Source organism: Panthera leo, chromosome D3 (genome assembly GCF_018350215.1).
Source record: "Panthera leo isolate Ple1 chromosome D3, P.leo_Ple1_pat1.1, whole genome shotgun sequence".
NCBI lineage: Eukaryota > Metazoa > Chordata > Mammalia > Carnivora > Felidae > Panthera > Panthera leo.
In genome coordinates this window covers 94,103,714-94,118,622 of record NC_056690.1, presented here as the reverse complement: position 1 = coordinate 94,118,622, position 14,909 = coordinate 94,103,714, and the positions used below count along the sequence as shown (strand labels likewise).

General features: G+C 50.6%; 1 protein-coding gene and 1 pseudogene across 8 annotated transcripts in view; one reads left to right on the top strand and one right to left on the bottom strand.

The window, feature by feature from the left end:
• The window catches only part of SLC66A2 (solute carrier family 66 member 2), a 52,588-nt gene that overhangs the window by 22,689 nt on the left and 14,990 nt on the right, over positions 1–14,909 (top strand). The window lies entirely within an intron of this gene.
• Positions 12,646–13,953, bottom strand: LOC122203054 (annotated as a pseudogene).

The window sequence follows — 14,909 nt, the reverse complement described above, 5'->3', positions numbered from 1 at the left end:
ACCCTGGGGCCCTGCACTCTCCGATGGGCGGGCTCTCACCACAGGTGCAGCCTCCCCCCCCCCCCCCCCATCTGCATGTTACTTCTGCCCTCGGTGGTTCTCCTGCCGGCTGTGCCCCCTTCCCGCTCCCGCGGGGACCCCAGCCTGTGCCGCACACACCGGGGCAGAAGCCGTTCAGTGTGGAGCCACAGCCTGTCTGCGGGATGGGGGCGGGGGGTTGTGTGCCCAGGCGCGGGGGACACCAATGGACCAGGCAGCGTGAGGGCCCACAGAGTGACCGCGACAAGTGGGGCGCTCGGCTCTGTTCCTGGCGCCCACCGCGTGCAGCGTGTTGTCTCTGTGGCTGCTGTACGAGGCCCTCTGGGAACCTGCCTTCCCCGCCTTGGGCAATGGCCCTGCTCGCTCTGTAGCCGCCTGCCACGCGGGATCAGGGCGTCCTGTCCTGTAGGACAGAGCTGGCAGCCCCGGCCCGCCCAGCAGCTCAGCCCTGGCTGGCCCGCTTTGCTTTGTCACCGTGTGTGTCGCGGACCCTGGGAGCGCCCCTGTCTCCTGGAGGGCAGCCCTCCGTTCACAGCCTTCCCTTGGTTTGTGGGCATCTGGGGGCAGGGGCCGGGGGGGCCCGGAGCTGGGGTCCGGGACCGGCCACGGTGGCCAGAGCCCCCAGCACTGCCCATGCCGCTCGGGGCACATGGGGGTCTTTTGAACGTGGCTCGTGTGGAGAGCCCGTGGCTGTGTGGTTCACACGACTTTCTCCAACAGCTTCTGGTTGTGGTTGTGGCCTCTGGTGCTGGGCCTCCCGCCACCTGCGGCGCCCAGGCCTGAACCCTGGGCCCCCGTGGTCTCTTGCAGTGTTTTTCCAGCAGGAAGGACTTTGCCTGCACCGGCGGGGACAGGCCACACGGGGGTGCTGGCGGGCTTCGAGGTCTGGGAGGCGCAGGGACCGCTCCAGGTTACGTAACTGTTCCGTCATTAATGGGGTCTGCGATGGAGCCCTAAGAGGTGACCCGAGGGGGCAGGGGTCTCCTCCTCAGGGAAGGCTGGGGTCTCTGCTGCTCTCGTTCCCTGGGGTGGAATGAGACAGCTGACGAGGCACTGGTTCTCTCAGCAGACTGACCACCAGCTGCCTCCCTGGGGTCAGGCCACAAGCTGCGGGGCTGCACTTGGCCTTGGCCCCTGCCTGGCCAGGCCCTCTGTGACCCCACGAGGCCCGGGGCTGTGTGGAGGGGCACCCGGCCCCCTCGGTGGCACGCTGGCTTTCCTCAGCCCTTGGCTGAGAGACAGGAGGTGAAGCTGCATTGGCGGGATCCCGTGACAGCACGTGGTCTCTGGGCCACCATGGAGTCCCTCAGCCATGCAGAGGCTGGTGGCTGCCCCTGCCCCGCCGGGGCACAGAGGAGGGGCCCCTGCCCCAGTGGGGATGCAGAGGAGGGCCCCCTGCCCCAGTGGGGGTGCAGAGGCGGGGTCCCCTGCCCTGGTGGGGATGCAGAGGAGGGTCCCCTGCCCCAGTGGGGGTGCAGAGGCGGGGTCCCCTGCCCTGGTGGGGATGCAGAGGAGGGTCCCCTGCCCCAGTGGGGGTGCAGAGGAGGGGTCCCCTGCCCTGACGGGGATGCAGAGGAGGGGCCCCCTGCCCCAGTGGGGGTGCAGAGGAGGGGTCCCCTGCCCTGACGGGGATGCAGAGGAGGGGCCCCCTGCCCTGGTGGGGACGCAGAGGAGCCCCCCCCCCCCCCCGCAGTTTGTTCAGTGGGAACTCCCCACGCAGCTGTGGGAAGCTTCCTTTTCTCTGTGAAATGTGTCTTCATGATCTGAGAGTGGAGTTAGTGCATGGAGGTTGAAGAAGGGGGTCTGTTTTTAAAAAACGTCTCCATGTATAGTTTACATACAAGAAAATGCCCCCTTCTAGGTGCGCATGCCCATCAGGGTGGTCACTGGGGGCACTGGAAGGGGGTTTTGTTTGGTCGGTGGGGGTGGTCCCTGGCACCTGCCCCTCCCGTGTGCCGTGAGCCGTGTCTGCCCCTGGGGAGTGTAGACCGTGGGAGCCAGATGCTGGTTTCTTGTCGTTGGAGGAGCATCGGGGCAACTCCTGCTTCTATCGGCCAGTGAAGTGTTGGGATTCGAGGCTCTTGGGGTCCCATCCAGCTCGAGGGACTGTAATTCCCATGTGGTGGGTCAGAGGGCCCAGGGCTAGAAGGACACTGACCGGCCTCCTCGTCCTTGTGCTGGGCCCACTGGACCCTGTGGTGAGGGAGATGAGGTGCCATACCGCACACACACCTGTGCCGGTGCCCAGGGCCCCCTGGGTCCCTCTGAGACCGCGGCCTCCTGGCCGAGCACCTGTGTGCGTGTCTCGGGAAGAAGGCGTGTGGGTGGCTTCACCACGAGGGCTGCCGAGGGTGGGCCGAGCTCGTTCTGTGTCCGTGGGTCTTAATTACCAGACGGCGTGACCTCATGGGGCGGCGTGGCATCCTGAGGCGCTGTGAGGTTAGGCCCTTGTCTCAAGGTCACACAGCTGGGGTGTGTGCATGCCCGATGCTGGCGTGGTGTCAGCACTTGTGAGGGACTGGCCGTGACCCCAGCAGCGGGGGCTCCTCCCCGGAACACCTTTTCACTGGAGCTGGCTTTGTGCGACGCTGGCTGTCCCCTGGGGACGTGGCCAGGTCTGTAGGCCTGCCGGGGGGCTGTGGCGAGGAGAGGGCACCCGTGTAAGGGACTTGCCTGGTGAGGAAGAGGAAGGGGTCGGTAGAAAGGACTAGAGTTTGCTCTTTGGAAAACTTCACGGGTTCAGCAGAGGGTCAGCAGAGGGGAAAAGGAGCTGGGGGATTCCTTCTACCTCTCATACTGTCTGCAGCTCGTGTGGCCACTGCACGGGGCAGGCTCCTGCCGTGACTCTGGGCCAGCTGTGGTCACCTCGGCCAAGGCGAGGCTTCCATCATCAGGGTGACCGTCCGGGCTGCGGAGGGAGTCCACTCCCGCAGTCAGAACAGAACTGACTCTAATTCTGGAGCCCTTGGCTGTAAAAAATAGCTTCTGTGCCTTCTCACACCACACTTGATGGATGGTGGTTCGAGTCAGTCCCTGGGAAGCCTTCTCTAACCTGATCTCCTGCCTCAGAGAGGGGAGGCCAGTAGAGACAGGGGGTTGGGGACAGAGGGGGGACTGGGAGACAGGGAGGCTGGGGACAGAGAGGGGCTGGGGACAAAGAGGGGGCTGGGGGACAGAGGACTGGGGTCAGGGGGGAAAGTGAAGACAGATGTGGTGAGGCTGGTGATGGGGGGGCTTGGGTCTGTCTGAGCTGGCCTTGGGGGAGGGGCTGCCTGGGTGAGGGTAGGGAGGTGGTCTGGTGTGGCTGAAGCGTGTAGTGCGTGGGGCATGTGGGGTGGGGGTGTGACAGTTGAGGGAAGGCTTTACCACTCAGCCTGTCTTCTGGCGGGGGGGGGGGGTCCGCCGGGGGCTTGTGAGGCAGTTAGTGTCACCACGGCCCCTTCGGGCTCCGGTGGGAAACAGCTTCCGGGTACAGCTGTCTGTTCGCATCTGGAGCCAGCATTGCGGTGTTTTTCCTGCACTTTCCTCCTGACTCATGAGCTTCCTCAAAGTGCCTGCTCTTTTCACCTGCGGCTTGCTCAGCATCCTCTTAGAAAGACCAGATCTCTTTCGTCGCCTTTGGAGCACCAGAACGCCAGCGGGTGAGAAATCGGGTCCCTGTGCCCATCAGGCCGCCGTCTCCTGGTGCAGATTCCCTGTCCGCGTTCTCCAGACGGTGAACCTGGAGGGGGTGAGGCTGAATGGGAACCCTCATGGGCTGTGGGCAAGGAAGGCGTCAGTCTGCCAACCCAGGGAAGCCACTGCCCTGACAGGTAGGGACTTCCAGACGTTTAAGTAATGAGGAATCCCTCGTGGCTGTCAGCCGTTCTCTGAGCAGCAGTTAAGGGGCAGGGAGGGCTGACCGTGGCTGGGAGGAGGCTGGCCTGTCCCTCGCCCTGCACGCATCTGTTCAGCGCTAAACTCCTTGCTTTCAAGTCTTGTCTAGAAAACACCCTGTGGGACCTAACACATCCCATCTTGGTCGGTGTGCGGGTTGTGAAAACGCTGAGGGGGCGTGACTCGGGTTGGCCCTCCCGTGTCCTGTCCCGGCGCCTGGAGCGCGGGCTCCTTACCCGCACCTCTCCTGGGACACTCACTGCAGGTGCAGGGGTCACCTCGGGGGCTCCTTTTGAAGAGTGGGGCCGCCTTCCCCTGTGCCCGGGTACAGCAGCCGTTTTTCCTGAGAGGGAAGCCAGAACTCTCTTTAAGTTTATTTTAAAATTTATTTTAGTATTTATTAATGAAATTGTGTGGACATAGGAATCTCTCAGAAGTGTAGAAAAAGTTTGGGTCTGTCTGATACAGATCAGGAATCTGTACTTTTTAAAAAGCATCTTCTGTGTTCCTCATCGCAAATCTCATTTCATGCTTTCTGTATTTACCCGGTATTATCCTCGGCTGACATTTTTGCTTATCTAGTTCCCACTTTTCTCTCCCTACCGCTTGGTTTAATTCACTGCAGTGTATCAGTCACACCTGATGGGTGCATGGGTTGCTGAATTTATTTTAAGTGATCCAGGATACAAAGGACAGCACCTTATACTTGAAGTTTAAAAGAAGTATTTTAACTCCAGCATTAGAAAATATACTACTAACGTGGCTGTTTATATCTGTATTTTTCTGTATAAGATATCATATACATTAAAACTATTTTGTTCATTAAAATTTGTCTTTTGAGGTATAATTCACATACCATAAAATTTACCCTTGAAATTTTCTTGAGATAAAATTCACAGCAAATTCACCATTTTAATCACCTTAAAGTACACGATTCAGTGGTTTTTAGTACCTTCACAATGTTGTATTATCATCGCCACTGTCTAATTACAGAACATTTCTTGGGGGCACCTGGTTGTTTCGTTCAGAAGAGCATGTGACTTTGGAGTTTGAGTTCAAGCCCCATGTTGGGTGTAGAAATCACTTAAAAAAAAAAAGGTTTAATTATGGAACGTTTCCATCACCCCAAAAAGAAACCCTATCCCTCCCAATTTCCCCCTGACCCCAACCTTGGGAAACCACTCCTCTGTTTTCTGTCTCTGGATTTGCCTGTTCTGGATATTTCACACAAGAGAGTCATACCAGATGCAGTCTTTTGTGACTGGCTTCTCTCACTGTCACTTTTGTGACTACAGGGATAGACTGCGTTTTGCTTATCCATTCATCCATCGAAAGACATTTGGATTCTTTCTACCTGCAGGGATAATGCAGCTGTGAATACTCGTGTACGAGTCTGTATACGATGCACGTTTCAGTTCTTTGGGCACGCACATGGGAGTGTTGCTGGCCACAGGTAGCTCCGTGTTCAGTCATTTGAGGAACTTCCAGAACGTTTTCCGATATTCCCACCAGCTGCACGTTACATTCCCAGTTTCTCCATGTCCTCACCAAAAGTTTTTCTTGTCTCGTTTCGTTCCCGTCATAGACGCTGTGATTGCACTTCCCTGACGACCTGTGATGCTGAGCATCTTTCCACGAGCTTCTTGGTCATTTGTGCGTTGTCCTTGGGAAAATGTCTATTTAGGTCGTTTTCTAAATTGTGTTGTCATTTTATTGTAAATCATATATATTCAGAAGGAATATTTCTTCTTCAACTGTCCTGGGAATGCTGAATGATGTTTATTTTATAGATCGTTAAAAGTGTTCAGTTTTTATTGGTGCTGCTGTCTTAGGAGATAAACCCGGGATGTGTGCGTTTTCCCCGGCAGCAGCCCTCAGTCTTCCCCGGGGTCTCAGGATAACTGCCTTGGGACCGGCTCGGTGCCACGAGGGGTCAGGTGGTGGAGACTGAGCTGCTCTCTGGGGTCCCCTGGTGACGGCTGTCACACTGAGGAGTGCTGAGGACACGCCCAAAGGAGGCTTTGCTAACTTCTGGAATCCAGAAGGCAGAGGCAGTGGACGAGGCCCCTCTGGCCTCAGGTCCCTCATTGGGGAGTCGGGCCCAAGGGCCTGATGAGCCCCAGAGCTTGGCGCTCTGTGCACACCCCACTCCCCTTGCCCTTTGCGGGAGCTTTGGCCCGGGAGGGGCTGACACACGTGGCCATCGGGCTGGCCCTGCTGGGCCTTGCCGCGTGCCCGTGATTGAGGCTCTGCGGCGGAGCCCTTTGCCACCGAGCGGTTCGTGTGTTTGCAGGTGGGTGACGCTGTGGCGAGAGCACCAGGGCGCTACCAGACCTCCAGGTCGGCTTGTGTGCACTGTGCACACGATGCTGGGTGTACTAGTGCCCGGGGCCGCTGCCCTCATCGCGGCTTCCGTGGGTGCTATTTTTATGTTCCTTCAAGCTTCGGCTGTTTTGTTTTGTTTCCTTAACGACATTCAAAAGCGTGTTTGTCACACACTCTTGGGTAAAATTACTGGTCGGGTTTAGAAACGGTCCTTCTCAGGTCGCTTCTGCTGCAGATGGAAATTAGATCCCTCTGCCTTCATCTGGTGGTACAGGTGCAGGCAAAGTAAGCCAGTCCTGCCGGGGGGCTGCTAATCTGCAAAGTTTAGCGCAGGCAAGCTGGTCTGCACATGGGCTGAGATCTGTGGAAACCTTCAGAGCTGCAGTTCTGTTGAAAAAGGAGGCTTTATGGAAAATCCAGCCTTAATCTAAGAAGAGACCGCTGTGTCCTTCGAGTGTCGTTTTCCTTGTTAAAAACGTTTGTGCGCAGAAGGATCTGGGACAGCCCTTGGTAATCGGGGTTCTGCGCTGAAGTACCTCCTGGGTGCTGTTGGCAGAGACTTGTCACTGGTGAGGATTGTCATGCAGGGTCCCCAGGTCCGTGTGGGGCAGTCCCCTCCTGCACTGTGTGTGGGGAAGGACGCCGGGCTCTAGGGGTGCAGGCACCCTCTCCAGAATTTCTTGTTGGGGAAGAATCAGGAAGCATGGTGCTACTGGGGGCCAGGTGCGCAGAGGGGGTGTGGTGATGGGAGCGGCGTCAGGGGCGGTGTCCTCGGGGCCAGGGGCCACCCTGGGCTGCTTCTCATGTGTCCCTGTTATGTGCTCTGTGGACACGCTTTTTGAGTGCTCTGCCCGTGAGCACAGAGGCCGGAGTCAGGGAAAACCGGGAAGCCCTCCGTGTCCTCGGCTGTCCCTGCAGATGTCTGAGTTGTTCAGAGGACCCGCTGCCTTACCAGAGGGGACGTGTGCCTGGGCCATGATGCTTCCCCGTGTAACTCCAGGTTAGGAAATGGTCCCACAGAAAAGGCGAGGTCCCCCGTGTGTGAGGGACAAGGAATGTGAGCCCAGAGGCTCTGATGGCTGTTTCCCAGAGAGGTGGACGTGTGTCCTGTGGTCCGGGGAACGTGGCTCCTAAGAGCCCCATGGCGGCAGGAGAGCAGCAAACTTGAAAGTCCTAGGCTGTGGAGGTGATGCTGCTGGGCTCCCTCGGGTGGCTGTGTGGCCTGGGGTGGGTGTCACCATCACCATCACGTCACTGTCGCTGTGGGAACGACATGGGCCCCCACACAGCGCTCCAGCCCGCAGGCGCTCGCCGCGGGGAGCAGAGGGGGCAGGCTCACATGGCAGGGTGCATGCGAGGGGCGCCTGTGGGCTCGGGTCCCCCGCGGGCTGGAGCGTGTCTGTCCAGCCACCCAAGGAAAGTGCCGTGACCTGGGGAGGTAAGGCCTGGGACCCGGCAGTAGCCTGGGTCTCATCTCGGAGGGGGATAAAGCTTCGGCAAAGCTTCGGGGAAAACTGCCGTCATATTCGGTTGACCATGGGCAGGGCTCAGGAGGCTTGGGGCTGCTGTCACGGACGGACGGCGCCCCGCCGCGGTGCCTGAGGACTGGGGGGCCCTGTTGTCCTGGTTGTGTGGCTCTGGTGCGCCCCCGGCCCCTGGAACCTTCTCCCTGAGCTTCGGGCAGCCCAGCTGGCTTTTCGCAGCTTTTCTGCGGTGTGATCAGTGCAAGGTGAACACGTGTTTAAAGTGTGCGGTTTGGGTAGGTTTAGACACGTGTTCACCATGAAACCTTCACCCGTGATCTGAGACAACGTGCTTCTCACCCCCCAAAATTTCCTCTTTGTAACCCCACCCCCCCAAGCAGGCAGCTCCCGTCTGCTCTCCATCACTACACATTCGTCGCCTTTACTAGAATTGGGCGTAAATGAAATCACATGGTGTGTACTCTGTTTTGTCTGCCTTCTTTCACGCGGCAGAATTATCCTGAAATTTGTCCACATTGCAGCGCGCGTCAGTGGGTCCTTCCTCGTTAGTCCATCTTGATTGTACTGCCGTTTTTCTGCTTATTCACTGGGGGTGGACATTTAGGTCACTTCCAGTTTTTGGCTGTTACAGATGAAGCTGCCGTGGCCATGTGGGTACAGGTCTCTATGTGAACGTATGCTTTCTTTTCTCGGGTGTGTACCTAGGAGTGCACGGGCTGGATCCTGTGGTAAGTGCATGTTTAACTTTTTAAGAAACCGTCCGCTGTCTCCCCAGCAGTGTGTGGGTTCCTGCTGTCCCACCCCCTCGTCTACACCGTGTGAACCTGTCTTTGGTTTCAGTCGTCTGTGGTGGGTAGTGGCAATCTCATTGTGGTCTTCGTCTCACGAAGGATGTTGAGCATCTTGTCCTGTGCTTGTCTGTCATCCTGTGTTTTCACGGTAAAGTGTCCACGTCTGCCAACTCAAAAATCGTTCGTCCTGAGTTTTGAGTTTCATTAGTTTGCACGTAGGTCCTCTGTCAGACGTGTGGTCGGCAGTATTTTCGGTCGGTGCTCTTTTTGTTCCCTTAACATTACCTTTGGCGAGCAGAAGTCTTTCAGCTTTTAAGAAGTCTGCTTTATCAGTCTGCTCTTTTGTGGGATTGTGCTTTTGGTGTCCTAGCGGAGATGTTTGTACGACTGTAGTTTCAGGTTTTACATTCAGATCTGTGATCCACTTTGGGTTAATTTTGTTTATGATGTGGGCACAGGCCCAGCTTTGTTCTTGCGTATGGTTGTCCAAAGACTATCTTTTCTCCACCAAGTTGCCTTTGTGTGCTTGTCGAGGATGAGCTTCTGTGGTGGGGGGAACTCTGTTCTGTTGCACTGATTTGCTTCTCTAGCCCTGGGCACTGCCACATGTCCTGATTACTGTTGCCTGCTAATAAGTCTTCGGATCGGGCAGCGTTAGTCTTCCAACTTTGCTCTAGACGCTGTGCGTTTCTGTATGGCTTTTAGAATCAATCTGTCAATTTCTACAAAAAACATGCTAGGATTTTGATTAGGATTATCTTGGATCTTAGATTAGTTTGGGTAAAATTACGATTATGCAGAAAGTGTTAACACAGCAGGCTCATAACGGTGGTCTCTGGAGAGGCCTGCTTGCAAAGCTGGCCCCTGGCTGGTGTCCGGGAACTTGCATTGTAGGAGACTTTGCTTCATTCCCAGAACCGGTGGAGTGGCTCTCTGTGCCGGGACTGTTGGCCCGACATGGTAGACACTGAACACCTGCTTCCCTTCTGGAAGTCTGGGATTTTGGTATGTGCCAGGCAGAGAGCGTCTACATGGCCAGCACCCAATGAAAACTCCGGGCCTTGAGTCTCTAATGAGCTTCCTTGGTCGACAACGTTTCACACGTTGTCGATAGTTCTTTGCTGGAGGAATTAAGCTCATCCTGGGTGAGTCCTTCTAGAACAATCGTCAGGCCTGGGGATGCTCTGGGAACTCTTACACATACAACATTGAGACTTCTGGACGTGAGCACTGTGTGTGTCTCCGTTTATTTACGTTTTTTAAAATGTCACCACTGCTTCCCTCCCAGTCTTCACGTACTGGTATTGCACATTGTCAGATTTATCCCTAAGTATTTCATACTTTTTGAGGGTATCATATATGGTATTGTTTTCTAAATTTCTGTCTCTTTTCTCTTGCTTACTCGCCACAGTGAGGCGGGTGTGGCGTCGGGCAGAAGGTGGTGCATGCACTTGCCCTGTGTCTGATCTTAGGGAAGGGCATTCGCTGCTCCCCACGAGGACGATTGTTGCCTGCAGGTTCTGTGTGGGGTTGTTTTTTTCACAGGTTGGGGATGTTCCCTTTTATTCTTCAGTTGTTGAGGATTTTTATCAGGACCGAATGTTGAATTTTGTCAGATGCTTTTTTTCTACATCTGCTGATGTGATCCTGTGTTTTTCTTTTTTAGTTTAGTATGATATAGTGCATTACATTGGTTGATTTATGGACATTGGCACAGCCTTGCATTCCTGGGATAAACCCTACTTGGTCATGATATACTAACCCTCTTATATATTGTTAGATTTTATTTGCTGAAGTCTGTTCAGAGTTTTTACATCTATGATCATGAGTGATATTGGTCTGTAGTTTTCTTGTAGCACCTCTATCTGGTTTTTGTGTCAGAGCAGTGCTGGCTTCATGGAATGAGTTGGGAATTATCCCATACTTTTCAATTTACTAGATGAGTTTTTGGAGAATTGTTATTTTTTCTTCTTCAAATATTTGATAAAATTCCCTAGGAAAGCCCTCTGTGCCTGACGTTATCTTTGTGGGAAGTTTTTAATTCAAATTCAGCGTCTTAATGGATATGGGGTCATGTGTATTACCTTTTTCATTGGGAGCACATTCACACCTTTTCTGTTTTTCCTAATCATTCTGGCTGGAGGTTGATCCATTTTATTGATCTTTTCCAAGCACCAGCTTTGGTTTCATTGATTTTCTCTATTTTTCTGTTTTCTGTATATTGGTTTCTGTTATCCTTCTTATTTCCCTTTATCTGTTTCCTCTGGGTTTACTTTGTTCGCTGCTCACCCCCCAGTGTGCTTGCCCTCCAGTGCGGGCATCGAGGACCATGCGTGCGGCCGCGAGTCTTTCCCAGCACTGCATTCAACTTGGATGTAGCTTTTTTGTTTCAGTCGGTTCAAGATATATTCTAATTTCTCTTTCCTAATTTCTTTTTGAGTTCTCCTTCTAACACATTTATCTATCTATCTATCTACTATCTACCTATCTATCTATTATTTGAGAGACCATGCAAGTGGGGGAGAGGGGTGGAGGGAGAGAGAGAATCTTAAGCAGGCTCTCTGCTCAGTGTGGAGCCTGATGGGGCTTGATCCCATGACCCTGAGATCATGACCTAAGCCAAAATCAAGAGTCAGATGCTCGACTGACTGAACCACCCAGGTGCCCCCTAATTTTTTAAAACATTATTTATTTAGAGAGTGATCAAGCACGAGTGGGAGAGAGGCAGAGAGATTGGGAGAGAGAAAATCCTAAGCAGGCTTCACAGTGTCAGCTCAGAGCCCAATGTGGTGCTTGATCTCACGAACCGTGACATCATGACCTGAGCCAAAATCAAGAGTCAGACACTTAACTGACTGAGCCACTCAGGTGCCCCTCTCTTTCCTAATTTTAAGTTTTCTTTCTTTATTCACGTGTTGATGGGCATTTGCTGTGGGTTTATGGTCCACCTTTACCTTTGTCTGCCTCAAGTGACGTCCTGCCACCTGCACATGCTGCTGAGAACCTCACCTTCAGGGCGTCACTGACCCCTCCTGTCCCTGTGATTGTTTGGCGTATTTAGCTTTATATATGCTAAAACGCTACTGTTTCTTAAATTTGTTTGATAGTCAATTGTGTATCAAAGAGATTTAAGTTATAAGAAGAAAAATCAAATACATTTACCCATTTAGTTACCATATCTTAAAAAAATTTTTTTTTAATGTTTATTTATTTTTGAGAGAGAGAGGGACAGAATGTGAGCAGGGGAGTGGGGAGAGAGAGAGAGAGAGAGAGAGAGAGAGACAGACAGACAGAATCTGAAGCAGGCTCCAGGCTCTGAACTGTTAGCACAGAACCCAGCATGGGGCTCGAACTCATGAACTGTGAGATCATGACCTGAGCTGAAGTCAGATGCTTAACCGACTGAGCCACCCAGGTGCCCCAATCCATTTAGTTACCATATCTAAACTGAAGATGTTAGATCTGTATTTCCATCTGGTGTCGCTTTCCTTCTGTCCAAAGGACTTCGTTTAACATTATACAGAGTCTTTAATTATCAAAAATATCTGTATCATATAAACAGTTAATTTTGGTTCATAAAGATATAAAATAGCCATACCTTTGAGTGAAGAAATCCTAACTCTGGTGAAGCCTTAAAATAGCAACAGGAAGTTAAAAAACAAAACAAAACAAAAAAACTAATGCATTTGAATTAAAGAAGGTATCTAATAGGTATTATTTGGTAAATGCGAATAATGTTATTTAAAGCCTGCTATCTATTATATACTTTGCTGAAATACCTAAATATCTATGTATATGATGTAAGTGTGCATAAAAGACTTGGGCATTTTTCTTCCAGACTCTCTACATCATTCAGCACACAATTCAAAGTATTATGATATATCCGAAACATTCTCAGTTATGAAACTCTCAGATTATTGCTTTCAGCGCTAAGGAATAATTTTTCTTTTCTTTACGAGAACATTTAATGGTTGTGATTTCTGGAATACCGTTCTCAATATCTCAAAAATTAGAGTAACAAAATTTATTTTTAATTAGGATTATGATTTAGAGGCAAAGTAGAAATTACTACTTATTTAAATTATAAAATAGAAAATAATAAAATCATTTCAAGATAATGGTGAAAGAGTTCTTGCCTAAGAGTCTCCAACTTATTATTTGGCTTTGGTTGTTATTTCAGGTTGAAACAGCATCACTAGTATTGCTGTCTTAGAGCATTTTGCTTCTGGGAAAAGCCTTCCCAGATTCATAGGTGTTGATCATAATGGCCCAGGCAGGAAGAGTTTTTTTTTTTTTTAATTTTTTTTTTTTTTCAACGTTTTTTATTTTATTTTTGGGACAGAGAGAGACAGAGCATGAACGGGGGAGGGGCAGAGAGAGAGGGAGACACAGAATCGGAAACAGGCTCCAGGCTCCGAGCCATCAGCCCAGAGCCTGACGCGGGGCTCGAACTCACAGACCGCGAGATCGTGACCTGGCTGAAGTCGGACGCTTAACCGACTGCGCCACCCAGGCGCCCCAAGGAAGAGTTTTAATTAAACGGGGAATGAGTCCTGTAAATAATCCTGCAAACCCATTCTTAGCAACAGCGTTCTTCATGATAGTTCACGTTGACATATGCAGAGGCAGAGAAATTTTATGACATTCACATATCCAAAGTTGTGTCTGCTTTTGTGTTTTTGCCACGTCAAAGGGCAAAGCTGCGATAGCTGCAGAAAAACCAGACGATGCCCCAGAAGTATAACCAGACGATGCCCCGGAAGTATAACCAAGACTACCCCAGAAGTAAAGTGGATCATGAATGTTGGTTCATATAAACTAGATTTCACACACGGCGGCTTCTTTAAGACTTCATAATTATACCAGTACAGTGATCTGGCAACAATTCCAGCAACAGTTGGTATATGACTTTTATTTTCTCCTAATTTTGATTTCAGAAAATTAGTTAATTGATCATAGCAGGTAAACTAAATGACTGTGGCAGGAACTGCCATCACTAAAGTAGGGGGAAAGCCACTCCACAGGGATTTAATGCCCTCATTTCGAATGGTTTTCAAAAAGGCATCCGATGGGAACGTCCTGGCTTCTTATACCATGCTTTGTTGCCTTCCGCTTCACAAACACATAAACGATCCATAAGTCCATTACTCTACACAAAACATTTTCCTTTGGAGAATGGGTTGCATTGGGCTTGGAGTTGAAACTTCACAACATCCAGAGGAATTACCATTAGTGATGTCAGGATAGCTCCAGCACGAGAGGCAAACATTTGTTGAAGAGGTGTCACTTTGATAATCTGTGGTCCCTGTGATTCAGGATCCATATTTTTTAACTGATTGAAGAGAAATCTGGTTTAAGTCTTTTCCTCAACTCTATGCTCCATTATTTTATTGTTTGTAACATCAGTAGCTGAAAATCTGGTGAAGGAGGGCAAGAGGTCCCGGCAACCCTAGTAGGTGGGAATGACCCTTGTAGCGGGTTGGGCTAGCCTCCTGGGCTAACTGCATTCACTATGTTAGGTCAACAAGGAGCCACAAGGACTCTTCACGGTAGTGGAGGGACCCGAAGCCACCGGCCTTTTTAAGCTGTTAAATGTGAAAAAAAAAATCTTCATTATCTGCCTTCATGTTGAACAATAGTTTCCTTAGGTATAAAATTCCAAGCTGACACGTTTTTTTTTCAGTCTGTTCAAGACGTTGCTCCCTTGCTGTCTTGTCTTCTACTGATGAGCAACTTGACATTATTCTTCTTTGTTCCTCTGTATGTAATATATCCTTTTTTCTTGCTGCCTTTATAATTTTCTTCTTATTACTGGTTTTGGTGAGAAGTCTGATTATGTTGTGCCCTGGTGTGGTTTTCTTTATGTTTCTTGTGCTTGGGATCCGTTGCACTTCTTAGATTTATGACTTAACGTTTCCATAAAATTTGGGAAGATTTTGGCCCTTTTTTTCCTCCAGCAATTTTTTTCTGCCTTCCCCCAACCCTGAAATTCAGGGACTCTAATCACACAAATATTATGTGCTTTGAAGTTGTTCCACAGCTTACTAATGCTCGGTTGATTTAAAAAATTCTTTTCTCTTTTTTTTTAAATTTATTTTTATTTTTAAAAATTATTTATTTATTTATTTTTATTTTTTTTAATTTTTATTTTTTTATTTTTTAAAAAAATTCTCTTTTCTTTTATATTTTGCAATTTCTCTTCCTATGTCTTCAAGTTTCCTAATCTTTTCTTCTTCATCTAATCTGATATTAACCCCATCCATATATTCATTTTTCATCTCAGATGTTGTGATTTTTATGCCTAGATGGTTTTTTTGGGAGGGAGTAGAGTCTAAAAATATGTATATAATTTTCTGTATCCCAACCTAACTTTTGAACAAATGGAATATAGTTA